The following is an 11,595-nucleotide window of genomic DNA, read 5'->3' as shown; positions in this document are numbered from 1 at the left end:
AAGAGGGAGGGGGAGGGGCAGAGAGAGCCCCAGAAAGCGTCTTGGTTTTCATTGTTTTTAAGAACCGAAAACGCCTCTCCTCGCATATTTCTTTTCCACTGTTCAAACAAATTCGCCTAAAGATTGGGTGATGTACAATAATGTAAAGCTCATCGTTATGTTAAAGAGGTTACACTCGTGTGACATTATGATAGCTATAATATGGTTATCCTCAAATCCGTTGGAGAGAATTTGTTAGCTTATATATAAAGGTACCATTTTTCTTAATAATCCACACTGCTAGCGGGCTCGCAACATATGTTGTTCCATTTTTATGTCCATAGTCAATCAAGTATAGCAGAAAGACCCTCAATGAGTTTGATTTAAAGTTCGCTTAGACAGGCATGGCATACTGGCATTAACACAATCCGTTTATTTTCATTCCAAATTACGATATTTAAAAGTATTAATACGGTCAAACCCGGGAATTGATCTGGTTCGGCACCCGCTTCCGCCGTGTTGTTGACATTGTGTTGCAATAATAGAAACGGTAATCAAAATTGCAATTGACATCCTGATCAACTTTTATGACACTATACAGGAATTCAATTAAGAAAACTGATTTGATGCACAAAGAAGTCAACACCATCAATTCCATGCAACATCTCACATCACATTATACAGAGACATTACGAGCAGTTACGAAGTAATATTGGTATATTAAATACATAGAACTGACATCAATTACCGGACTTACGATGACGGGAAGCCTATATTATTATTCCTTGTTTTTAAATTTCAGGCATATTAATTTTAAGGCCCTATGTGAAAAGAAAAAAAACCCTCTATACTACACTGGTGATGTGCAATAAATAGTACGCTTGGGCAGAACGTTCATCAGTTCAGTATCGCTTTAAGATGTTTATTTTTTTCTCCCAGAATCATCATCTGACATGACGGAGATGTGTCCCTCTGTATCCCCGGACATGATGAGTGCCTGTCCGTTCACCTTCTCCGAGCATACATACGAGATGATCAAACAGCTACCCAAGATCGTACCCCTAGATCACCCTGATTATGACCAACTAGTCCCCCCGCAGGCACGGGGCAAGATCAATCTATACTGCGCACATCCAGGTGAGTATGGGATGATCAAACAGATACCTAAGATCGTACCCCTAGATCACCCCGACTATGACCAACTAGTCCCCCCACAGGTACGGGGCAAAGTCAATCTATACTGCGCACATCCAGGTGAGCGCGTTTTCATCATCTCGAGATCGCTAAATAGCCTGCTATGTCTGATTTGAGAAATAATCCCGAAGTTACAAATTGCGTCCTCATCAGCTCGAGATTCGACCTCGAAACTTGAAACTCGGTCCTGAGAAATTAGCTCGGGATATTTGGCTCAGTGTTCGCGCATAGTGCGAGTCTTCGGTCTGGTGAAAACGCACCGGACAAATAGCTGGATATTTTGCCAAATATCCCGCTAATCGCATCTTTGGGCTGATGAAGAAGCAAATTAGCTGGATAGTTTGAGATCGGGATAGTTCAAATAGCGGGATATTTGGCAATCTCGAGCTAGTGAGGACAGGCCTTAGGTGCTTTCACGAGTGGATGTGGATTGTGGGCGGAGAGGTGATGACGGGGGGGGGGGGGGGTAGAAATTAAAGCCCTACTGCACTAAGTATAGCTACTTGCTCCCTCTATAATTATAGCAAGCAATGCCTAATCGGTGCCTGTTGATCCCCCATGATCCTTTTTTAAATGTTAATTGGGAGCTGATTTGATGAGATAAAAACCTGTAAGTGACCTTGCAGGGAGGACTCATTCTCCTGGCCAAACTATTACAGACGGGATTTAAATAAGAATACAACAAAACTAAGAGGCAGATACATTTACATCACACCCGGTGCTTTTTCTCACAATTTCATATTAGAGCTTTTTTAGGGAAGGGAAGAGGCTTGAAATGCGGAAGCGAGGTCGACAGGTACGAATTTTTGTTCATTAAATAATAATGGAAACCACCACAACCTCCTTTAAGTATGCTAATATGACATTTTGAAAAAAAGTACGAGGTGGGATGTAAGGTATCTGCCTCTTAGTAGTAAATTTGCATTCATTCATTGCTATAGGCTTCATAAAGGAGCAAACTGAGCCCTGTCTTACAAAGAGTTGATATTAATCGCAACTTATTTGCGATTAATACTGATCGCAACTATGTACATAGGAGCTAGGAAACTGCAAACTTGCGATTGATTGGAGGACTTGCGATTGTTTTGGATCAATCGTTACCCTTTATAATACGGAGCCCAGGTTTCAATAAGCAATGAGTTTATTAAAGTCGAAAGAGGGGTCAAATGGGAGAGGATGTCTGAGAAAACGACGTGAGGGAAGAAACAAGAAAAAGCGAGGAAGAGGATGGGGAAAGAGAAAGAGAAAGAGAGAAGGAGAGATGGAGTGAAAGATAGTGAGAGGGACAGGTGGGGTGGGGGGGGGGGGGACCTGTGCATGTGGAAAGTCTGCTCGCAGAAAATATGGCCAGTGCAAGAAGATGGTTACGTGTTCATCAAGTCAATTTTAATCCATTTTTTCCATACAGCGTGCGTACCCGATCCTTGTCTTAATGGAGGGTCGTGTGAGGAAATATTGCGTGGTTTCGAGTGCAATTGTTCCGAACTCTACGTCGGGAAACGATGCGATGAAAGTAAGTATAGAATACCGAAGGGCTAAAGTCAGAATCACTCGTCGTCTAGGTTACTGGTTTCAAACGACAAAATCTGTGCACGAGGTAAAGAGCGGCATCATTAATACAAGAGGCTGTGGTAGGGCAAATGCAGTGTTTAGCGCTGGTATCATCTTCACGTCAATGTTTAGCACACAATTATTTTAAAACTAGCAAACTTGACAACTTGTCCACTAGGACGTAACACTTCGGTACACTATTGTATGTTATGGTGTGCTTTTGGCATAAATCCGCCATAATAATCTCTAATATTATCCAATTTTTTAAATATAAACAAATTATATCGAATCAATAGTAAGCCTATTTCAAATCAAACTAATTATGAATGCTATAATACGTTTAATCTGCTGTTTATTGACATAGAATATAGAACTGTGGCCTACTACAATTACTGCTATTCCGTGAACCATTATACATTATCAGGGGAGCAGGCCAATAGTGCCAGTACTCATGAGTCATTGATTAACTCTAATGAATTATAAACAGTTGAATAATATTCAAAAGGACAAACGAGTGACAACGTTTTCAAAGGTAAGTTTGACAGTGAAGAACTTAGGATTATAGTCAAAAACAACATTTTGAAAAAAACTGTTTCTGCTTATTCCTTTTGAAGAGTGATTGAACAAACGAACCTTTTAGTGTATGATTTTATTGTTTCAGTGCATGGTAATAAAGGTCCAATTTCAAATTACGGATGTCACAATCTATTATTTACAGAGAACGTCATCAATGACGTCAAACTACTCGGTAAGGATTCCCGTCAGGGCGCGGTCTCATTCCTCCCCATTCGGGCTGACTCATCCTGGAAACTCATGAGCTTCTGGGGCTGGGAACAATCGACCTCTGACCTCGTATGCAAATACCTTGACTTCCCTGGTGTCTACGCGACGATAGATGGCGCTGTGCTTAACACCTCGGCGGAGATCGCCACCCTCGACGAGAAAATTACAGTGTGCCCTGATGACGCGGAGAGTATCACGGATTGTTGGTTCAATAATAACACCGCACCTCCAGGGACGGGCGTCGTTGGTCTCATATGTTGCGAAGGTATTAGTAGAACACAATCGCTAAGACTTTTAAGAAATATATCGATTTCAGTCCTCTATTGTCAGTCAGACAGCCCTTTGGAAAACCGATTACAGCAAATACTTGTAAAACAGCGAATAACGCTTTGCTTCTACATCACTATTCCATTAGAAAGCTATACATTTTTACACCGCTCTGTTGTCTACACCTTCATCTGCTGACACCACACATCCTATCCCGGTATAGCTTGGAAAAGCTGCTTCGGTGATTATCTTAGCAAGGTCCAACGCTCTGTAAATATAGAGCCACCAGTGTTTAATGCGAGGCAGTGTATACAGAAGGCAGGGGAAAAACTGTCGATATAATATATTTTGAAAAATAATGCTGTGGGTAGATTCGTTTTAAATCATTGATTTATTTCTGAAGGACTAAATAAATATGTTAGTATAGGTTGAATCAGACGAGTTATAGTAACCGGCAGTGAAGCCATTCATGCATGATTTCAGTAATCTCTTCATACATACATTCATTGATTCATTGTGTGTTTTGGATATCTTCTAATGAAGCATACGAGTGTAACAACCCGGGGAATCCCCTAGGCTTGGAAAGCGGTGACGTCATAGATTCACAGATCAGCGCCTCGAGTGAGGAGCCGGGCTCCCCCTACAAGTCAACCGCTGCAAGATTACAAGGTTCAACAAGCTGGCAGCCGTTAGTACATGATAAATTGCAGTGGCTACAGGTCGATCTACTCGGCGCACATCTACTAACGGGTGCTTCCTTGCAGGGGAGGTCTGATGTTGATTATTACGTCACAGCTTTTACTCTGAACTACTCCCTCATCGGCTCAGTATGGACAACACATAGAGATGAACTGCATCAGGTCAAGGTAATTAAATGGGGAATATTTAGTTTTTTTATTTATATATTACCTGTATCTTGATAGCCCCTTTTCTTCTGTTTGATGTATGTTTGAGTATATTGTTAAAACGTCTTACTTGTCTTTCATTACTTATCTACTCCTTTTCTTTTAACCAGTTTTATATGTTAGATATCTTTATGACTTATGTTCGACATTTACTACGAGTTTGACTTGAATTTGTGAACTCCAGTTCTGTTCATTACCAGATCACAAGATCACCTGTTTTACCACTCCTCCCCTTTCTCATGAAACCCAAGTATTTTCCAGGTAACGTGGATGGTAACACAGTCCAGACTCACTCCCTATACCCCGGCGTCGTGACCCGGTACGTTCGTATCCAGCCATGGACCTGGGTCGGTGAGATCGCGATCAGACTGGAACTCCTCGGTGCAGGACCACTCACAACGTGGGACGGTAAGATTGCCTGAAGATATGTTCTAGTGTGATTCTGATTTTGATTTGATTTGATTTATTTTCAACTTAAATATCCACAAATTAGATGACATATATAAACCATACAGTAATACAATATATAATAGAACAAATGAATTATACAAGTAACGAAATACTGACAAGTATGTTCTTAATCAAAATAGTTTACAGAGTACATTTAAGTTTGAGAATAAGACAAAATACTTTATATTCGGCATTCATTATTCATTATTCGACGTTCATGGGCCATTCTGCCTATAAAAGTAACAATTCAATTCTCAAGATTTATTCATTTATTCAAGGTATATTTAAGTTATGTTGAAACAAAACATAAATTTCATTTTAACATCCTGTAGAAAAAAGGAGAAAATCGAAGGAGAGAGAGAGAGAGAGAGAGAGAAGAGAGAGAGGGGAAAAGAGAGAGAGAGAGAGAGAGAGAGAAATAGGAGAGGGGGAGAAGGAAATTTCAAGCTAACGATCACTTTATTCAATAATATCATTGTAAACATGCAACGTTAAACAAAGAAATATAGGTTAAGAAAAATCATATACATTTATCAAAATAAAACATGAGAATTACACAGCGGAGAAGTTGAGAAGAAAAAAAAGGGAAAGAAAATTTAAACATGTACATTAATGAAAGTATTCGGAGACAAGACAGGAAGGCCGGGCCTTATGTAAAACTCTTTCTCCAGAAATCAGGAGAGAGAAAGAGAGAGAGAGAGAGAGAGAGAGAGAGAAAGAGAGAAAGAAAGAGACATAGACAGACAGGGAGGCAAAGATATAAAAGTTAAATCATTAAACATGGCATATTACCGTTCAGGGGCCTGTTTCACAAAACTTGTCATCAGTGACGAATGACATTTGTCGTTCTAAGCTACTGAAATCCTTGCTTCTGATTGGTTATCCGCAGATTTTTCACTAATTCTTGTCATTTTCATTGAAAATGGGTCCCTGCTGTCTAATCTTTATTCCTTCAGGTCTAAGGATGAGTAACTGTAGCTTTGATATCGATCTCTGTGGTTGGAGGCAATCATCGGAGGACGATTCTGATTGGCTACATCAGGGATCACGTGTGCCCTCACGTGACTCAACCCCTGCACATGATCACACAACATCATGTTAGTAAGACTTTAGATATTCCATCTTTAACTTTGCACGTCTGGTTTCTCTATGTTCCTCTATAAGTATCTGGTAAAGCAATACTGAATAAGTCTAATAAAAAGTGACATAAATGTATGTAGAAGGCAGGTGATTACCGATTACTTTGTTCTGATCAATAATTATTATGAATTATTCTCGAACTTGTTTTAAAGAGAGGACTGAGGGAAGAATATAAGATGCTTGGCTCGACGATACACTGGACATGCTGGAGAAGATTATGATTGTGCGGGGTAGATTATCAAACTAAACGACAAACGTACAATGAAAAAATACTTTCTTGATAGTATAGGACTGGCTTATGAAAATAAATCTACCTTCCATCATTAGTGTCTTTAAAAGATAAAAGTACTTTGGAATGAACATTTGTCTGTGCCTTTCAATTGCTTTTGATTTCTTGCATATATCACTCATTATCATGTGCAATTGTAATGCTTTGCTCAATGTCCTTAGATGGCGCATACGTCTTTATGACGTCTAACTCTTCAAGCAGCCAATCCGCGAAACTACAAGGTCCTCTTGTACGGGTAAGAGAAGGACTTAACTCCACATGTCTCCGATTCTGGAGTCACCTGAACGGGGAGAGTGCGGGGCTTCTTCGTGTGTATGTATCCCACAATAGCACAGTCTTGACGGAGGATGATGTGGTCTTTGAGAGGACGGGTTCTCAAGGAGATCGATGGATAGCTGAAGAGGTTGGTTCTTAATATGCATCTTATGATTCAAATGATTTTATTTTTCATGCAAAACTGTATACACAAGTTTTTCTAATATTTTGGAAAAAGAGGTAAGTAAAGAAATTGGCCTATAATTTCCCTGGCCACGTGAGTCACCTTTTTTTTAAATACAGATATTACTTTGGCTCTTTTCATTAAATAGGGTTTGTCACCACATATAAAAGAGAGGTTAACTATAAGGGTTAGTGGGATAACTTTTTCGAAAATAACATGTTTATGAAATATATTTTATAGAGGTAGGATGAGTTATTGCCAACATTGAGATTCAGCCCCCTCCCACACCCCCTCAACACACACACACAAACAAGAAAGAAATGAAACGCACGCACAAACAAAAAGAAAATATAAAGACGGAAACAAATAAAATAATCTAACTAACACCTGATTCATGAGTAAAGGAACACAATATTGTGTTCTCGGTTCTTTTGTTAAACCATTAGGCGTTTGGCGCAACATGAGTAACATCGGCAACGTGAAGTTAAGTTGAAAAGCGCTGTTTTTTCTATACAAATCAGGAACTCACTACCTTTCCGCAAATCATTCACTTCTCCGATTGTGCCTTTCATAATTTGTTTTTTACAGATCGACTTTATAATGGACTCTGAATCACCATTCTACATCACCTTTGAAGGCAGGTTCGATTCAGCTGATGTAGGCGCTATAGCACTGGATGACGTCACAATCATTCCAGGCCATTGTCCGATAAGTAAGTTCACAGCCAGCCTACCGCCGGTGTTAAGACTTATAGTTTGCAGGGCCCAAGCAAGCTCCTTTTCAGACATAGAAATACTTTCTCCCAACACAATTTAGAGTGGGTTAATTACATTTTAAACTTTTACCATGATTAGGTTGGAATTGATTTACTCGTTAAAATAAAAATGATTATACAAATTTATCTTGATAGACTTTTTATTTTGGAATAGGAATGTAAAGCAAAATATTGTCTTTTATGTAGGCATGTGGTTAAAACCTGACAGTGTTTTGTTAAGATTCAAAATTTGAAAGAAGTATAGCAAACTTTCTTGAATGGGTTGTCATAAAATGTGAGGGTAGACTTACAAATATACTGTATCGTTTAATTATGATATTGTAGATGAAGAACTGAGTCATTCGCATAATTCTTTCTTCATGTATTGCCAATTTAGCGGCGAACTCAGTAGAATGTATTTTGTGTATACTTCTGATTTGTTACTTATTCAAGCCCTTTGTAATTATCTTTGCAATTCTAATTTGCTATTTTCCTTGTTCTCGTATGTTCAATTAGATTTAATTTGAAATGATTTGTAATTCAGCCTCTGGCTGCAACTTAATTTATCATTAAATGAACCATATTTAATTAAATTGAAATGATATTTGTATTGCCAATTTAGGGAGCGGATCAGTAGAATGTGACTTTGACGTCAGTGACTGTGGATGGTTCAAGGTCAAGCTGATGATGGTGATTGGAAGTTCATCTCAAGAGGACCTCCAACCATCTCAAAGCAGCCTGCTCATGATCATTCCATTTCACAGAGTAAGTCTCCATTTTGCTTTTATCTATAACCCTAGTTTTAATAGCGAACATTTTATATTGTATTATCGTGACCAAAACAAACCCCCATCAGTGCCGAGCTTGGAATCATGAATAATAAGAACATTCATAAATTGTTGGATGTGTAATCAATCAAACACAAATTGGTAACTGCATGAAGTATCTTGCGAGATCCCCTCTTGTTTGTCCTCTACCAAAACAAAAACTTTAAAAGATCTATATTTCCCTTAAAGGTAATACAAAGTTTTGGTATGGGGTCATGAATTTGGTTCAAATTAACATATTGGAAGCATATGTGATCCTACAATATTGAGTGGTCGTTGTCGCGGTTGAAATCGAGTCTAAAGTGATGAAAACTTAAATAACAAGCTCTTTATGTTGTATAGCTCCATCTCAAGGTCAAGATATTGAAATAGCAATAAAAAATGTTTCTTGACTAAAATCGACCGATTTGCTATGCTCATTTATGAAATTATATATCACAACTGAATATTTTGAGATTTTCATGGTCGCAGCTATCATTGTATGGCCGTAGGCGCTATTTGATATTCATTATATCTCGAAAGCAGAAGTGTTTTACGGGCTAATTTTTAAGTGCTCATAATACATCCGCAGGGGCATCTAAATATATCAAAATTGTAAGGAATCAATATCCTGCCAATTTTCAAAATTTACCAAAACTTTGTATTACCTTTAAGATATATTTTCAATCACATATTCATCATATATTTAGTTATTGCAAATATGATTTTCTACAACCCCTGTATGAAACAAATATAATATATCGTCATCAATATTTACGAAAATTAAAGTTCATTGAAATTTCTGTACAGAGCAAATTGGAGAAGACCTCGCAAAAACCTTACAGTGTTTTGCTGTAACAACTTCTGAAATTCATAACTTTCATATTTTTAATCGGATATTGCTCAAGCTTTCATATTTTTTCCCTCTCCTTTTTCTGCTTTTTTAAAAACCAAATTAGTATCAGTGTGGACTTCCCCTTTAATTATTGTATCATGAACTTACAACATAATCTGTGTTTTTATCCCACTTGTATGAATTCATCCATTATTTATAGTTAACCATCCATTGTTATTTTTTTTTAACCAGAGGGAAGATATCTATACATTGTTGGCTCGGATAATACGACACACTACATAGCTCGTTTGGCCAGCCCTATTCTAACTATCGACAAATCACCAGGCGAACTATGTTTCAGCTTTTGGTACTACGCCCTCAGCGGTGATGCAGGAGAGTTGGTTGTGGAGCTGGTGGAAGAAGGTCCTATGTCCAATGTTGCGTTCACTAAGCAGATCAACATTACACAAAACCATGAAAGAGTTTGGCGACAGTCATTGGTACGAACACAACATTAGAACTTTACATCGAACACAATTCTTGTTCAATTCTTATTATCCCACCACATTATGATTTAAATTGAAGATGTTTCATTTTAACGTTTGTTATTGTATATATGCGTATACATTGTATTTGTTTGTTAAATCAGATGTGGAAATAAAACTTAAACTTGAACTTAATATATAATTACTAGATATATGTTCAGTATATAGGCTTACATTGCAATGCAAGTAGATTAATTACGTAGCCTAAATAAATAGAAGTTGGGAGAACCTCATGGATTTTGAGCACTTCAAAACACCTTTTTATTAAAAGCAATGAAATACCTTTTGAAGAAAAAAAAAGTAAAATGATATGATCGGTCTTTAAAACCTAATCTCACGTCACAATTGTGTATGCTTCCACAATAATATAGAAGTACTATGTGTTTCAATTTAATATCATGATGTTAGTAAACATATCAACAGATCTTGAGAATTCCTTCTTCACTTCTGGTACTTGATAACGTTTCAACGTTTCAACATTTGTAGCGATTCCATCATCCCATCACTATGCCTGTTGTATAATTCATGCGAAATATTCCCTCTCGTTATGTTCACACCAGATCACCATTTTTCAGTCACCTCCCACACCATTTTCAATCGTCATTGAAGGCAGGGTCAAGGGTCAACATATTCTAGCCATTGATGATACCGCCCTCTATTACGGTCCATGTCCCAATGGTAAGAATATGATTGAACCTTACACCAAGTCTGTTCGGATCCATTTAGATTCGCGTGTGGGTGTGAGTGTGTGGTTGGGTGGGGAGACTCATAAGAACCATACCTTCACGTTGACAATCACTCGAAAAACGAGGCCGTTCTCGGTTTGAGAGTACAAATTGGAGGCCTTTTCACATAGGGGCACTTTTTGGGGTGCTATATTTGCACGGAAAAGGTAGGTCCTCGGTTATGCAGTAAATTGTCAGATCGTCCTCGGTTATGCAGTAAATTGTCAGATCGTCCTCGGTATAATAGTTTTTACACAAATGTGGATCCTCGAAATGCAATAACATACTATTGTGTATTATGAGTCCTCGGTTTACTCCACAAACGTGTATATGTGTGAGTGTGTGTGCGTACCTGCGTTGCGTGGATGTGTGCCTCTGGTGATGTATATGCAAATTTGTGTGTGCATGTGTTTATGTGTTTATTCATGTGTGTGTAATTCTGCCGGTCTATTATTACATAACTAAATAATTGATACACTATTTTTGCAACTTTAACTTATAGGGGGCTTCAATCTACAAGCTCAGCTTTTCAGCAGTCCCCTCCTTGAACAACCTGTTTTCCATGAATAGCAGCTCGTACACTTACAGTAGACCAATAACGATTACAATTACAATTTTAAGTTTCATTTTTTTTACTTTGTACAATGCTATCCCATGTATTTTATTTTATTTTGTTGGAAATGGAATTAAACGAAATGACCAAAAATACATTTGAAGAGATGAACTCGAAAGTTGTTTCATATCTCCCTCAGATAAAATCGGAATATTACGGTTGTAATTCTACTACTTCTACTACTACTACGACTACTACTATATACATGCACTATACAATTACTACTACTGCTACTTCTCCTACTACTAGTAATACTACTTTCAAAGGCATTTCATTTCATATTTGTAAGACTGCACGGTGGCCCTTAAAAATGTAAACGT

The sequence above is a fragment of the Strongylocentrotus purpuratus genome, unplaced genomic scaffold (genome assembly GCF_000002235.5).
Source record: "Strongylocentrotus purpuratus isolate Spur 01 unplaced genomic scaffold, Spur_5.0 spur5_scaffold_20, whole genome shotgun sequence".
NCBI classification, from domain to species: Eukaryota; Metazoa; Echinodermata; class Echinoidea; order Camarodonta; family Strongylocentrotidae; genus Strongylocentrotus; species Strongylocentrotus purpuratus.
This window is presented reverse-complemented; position numbering follows the sequence as displayed.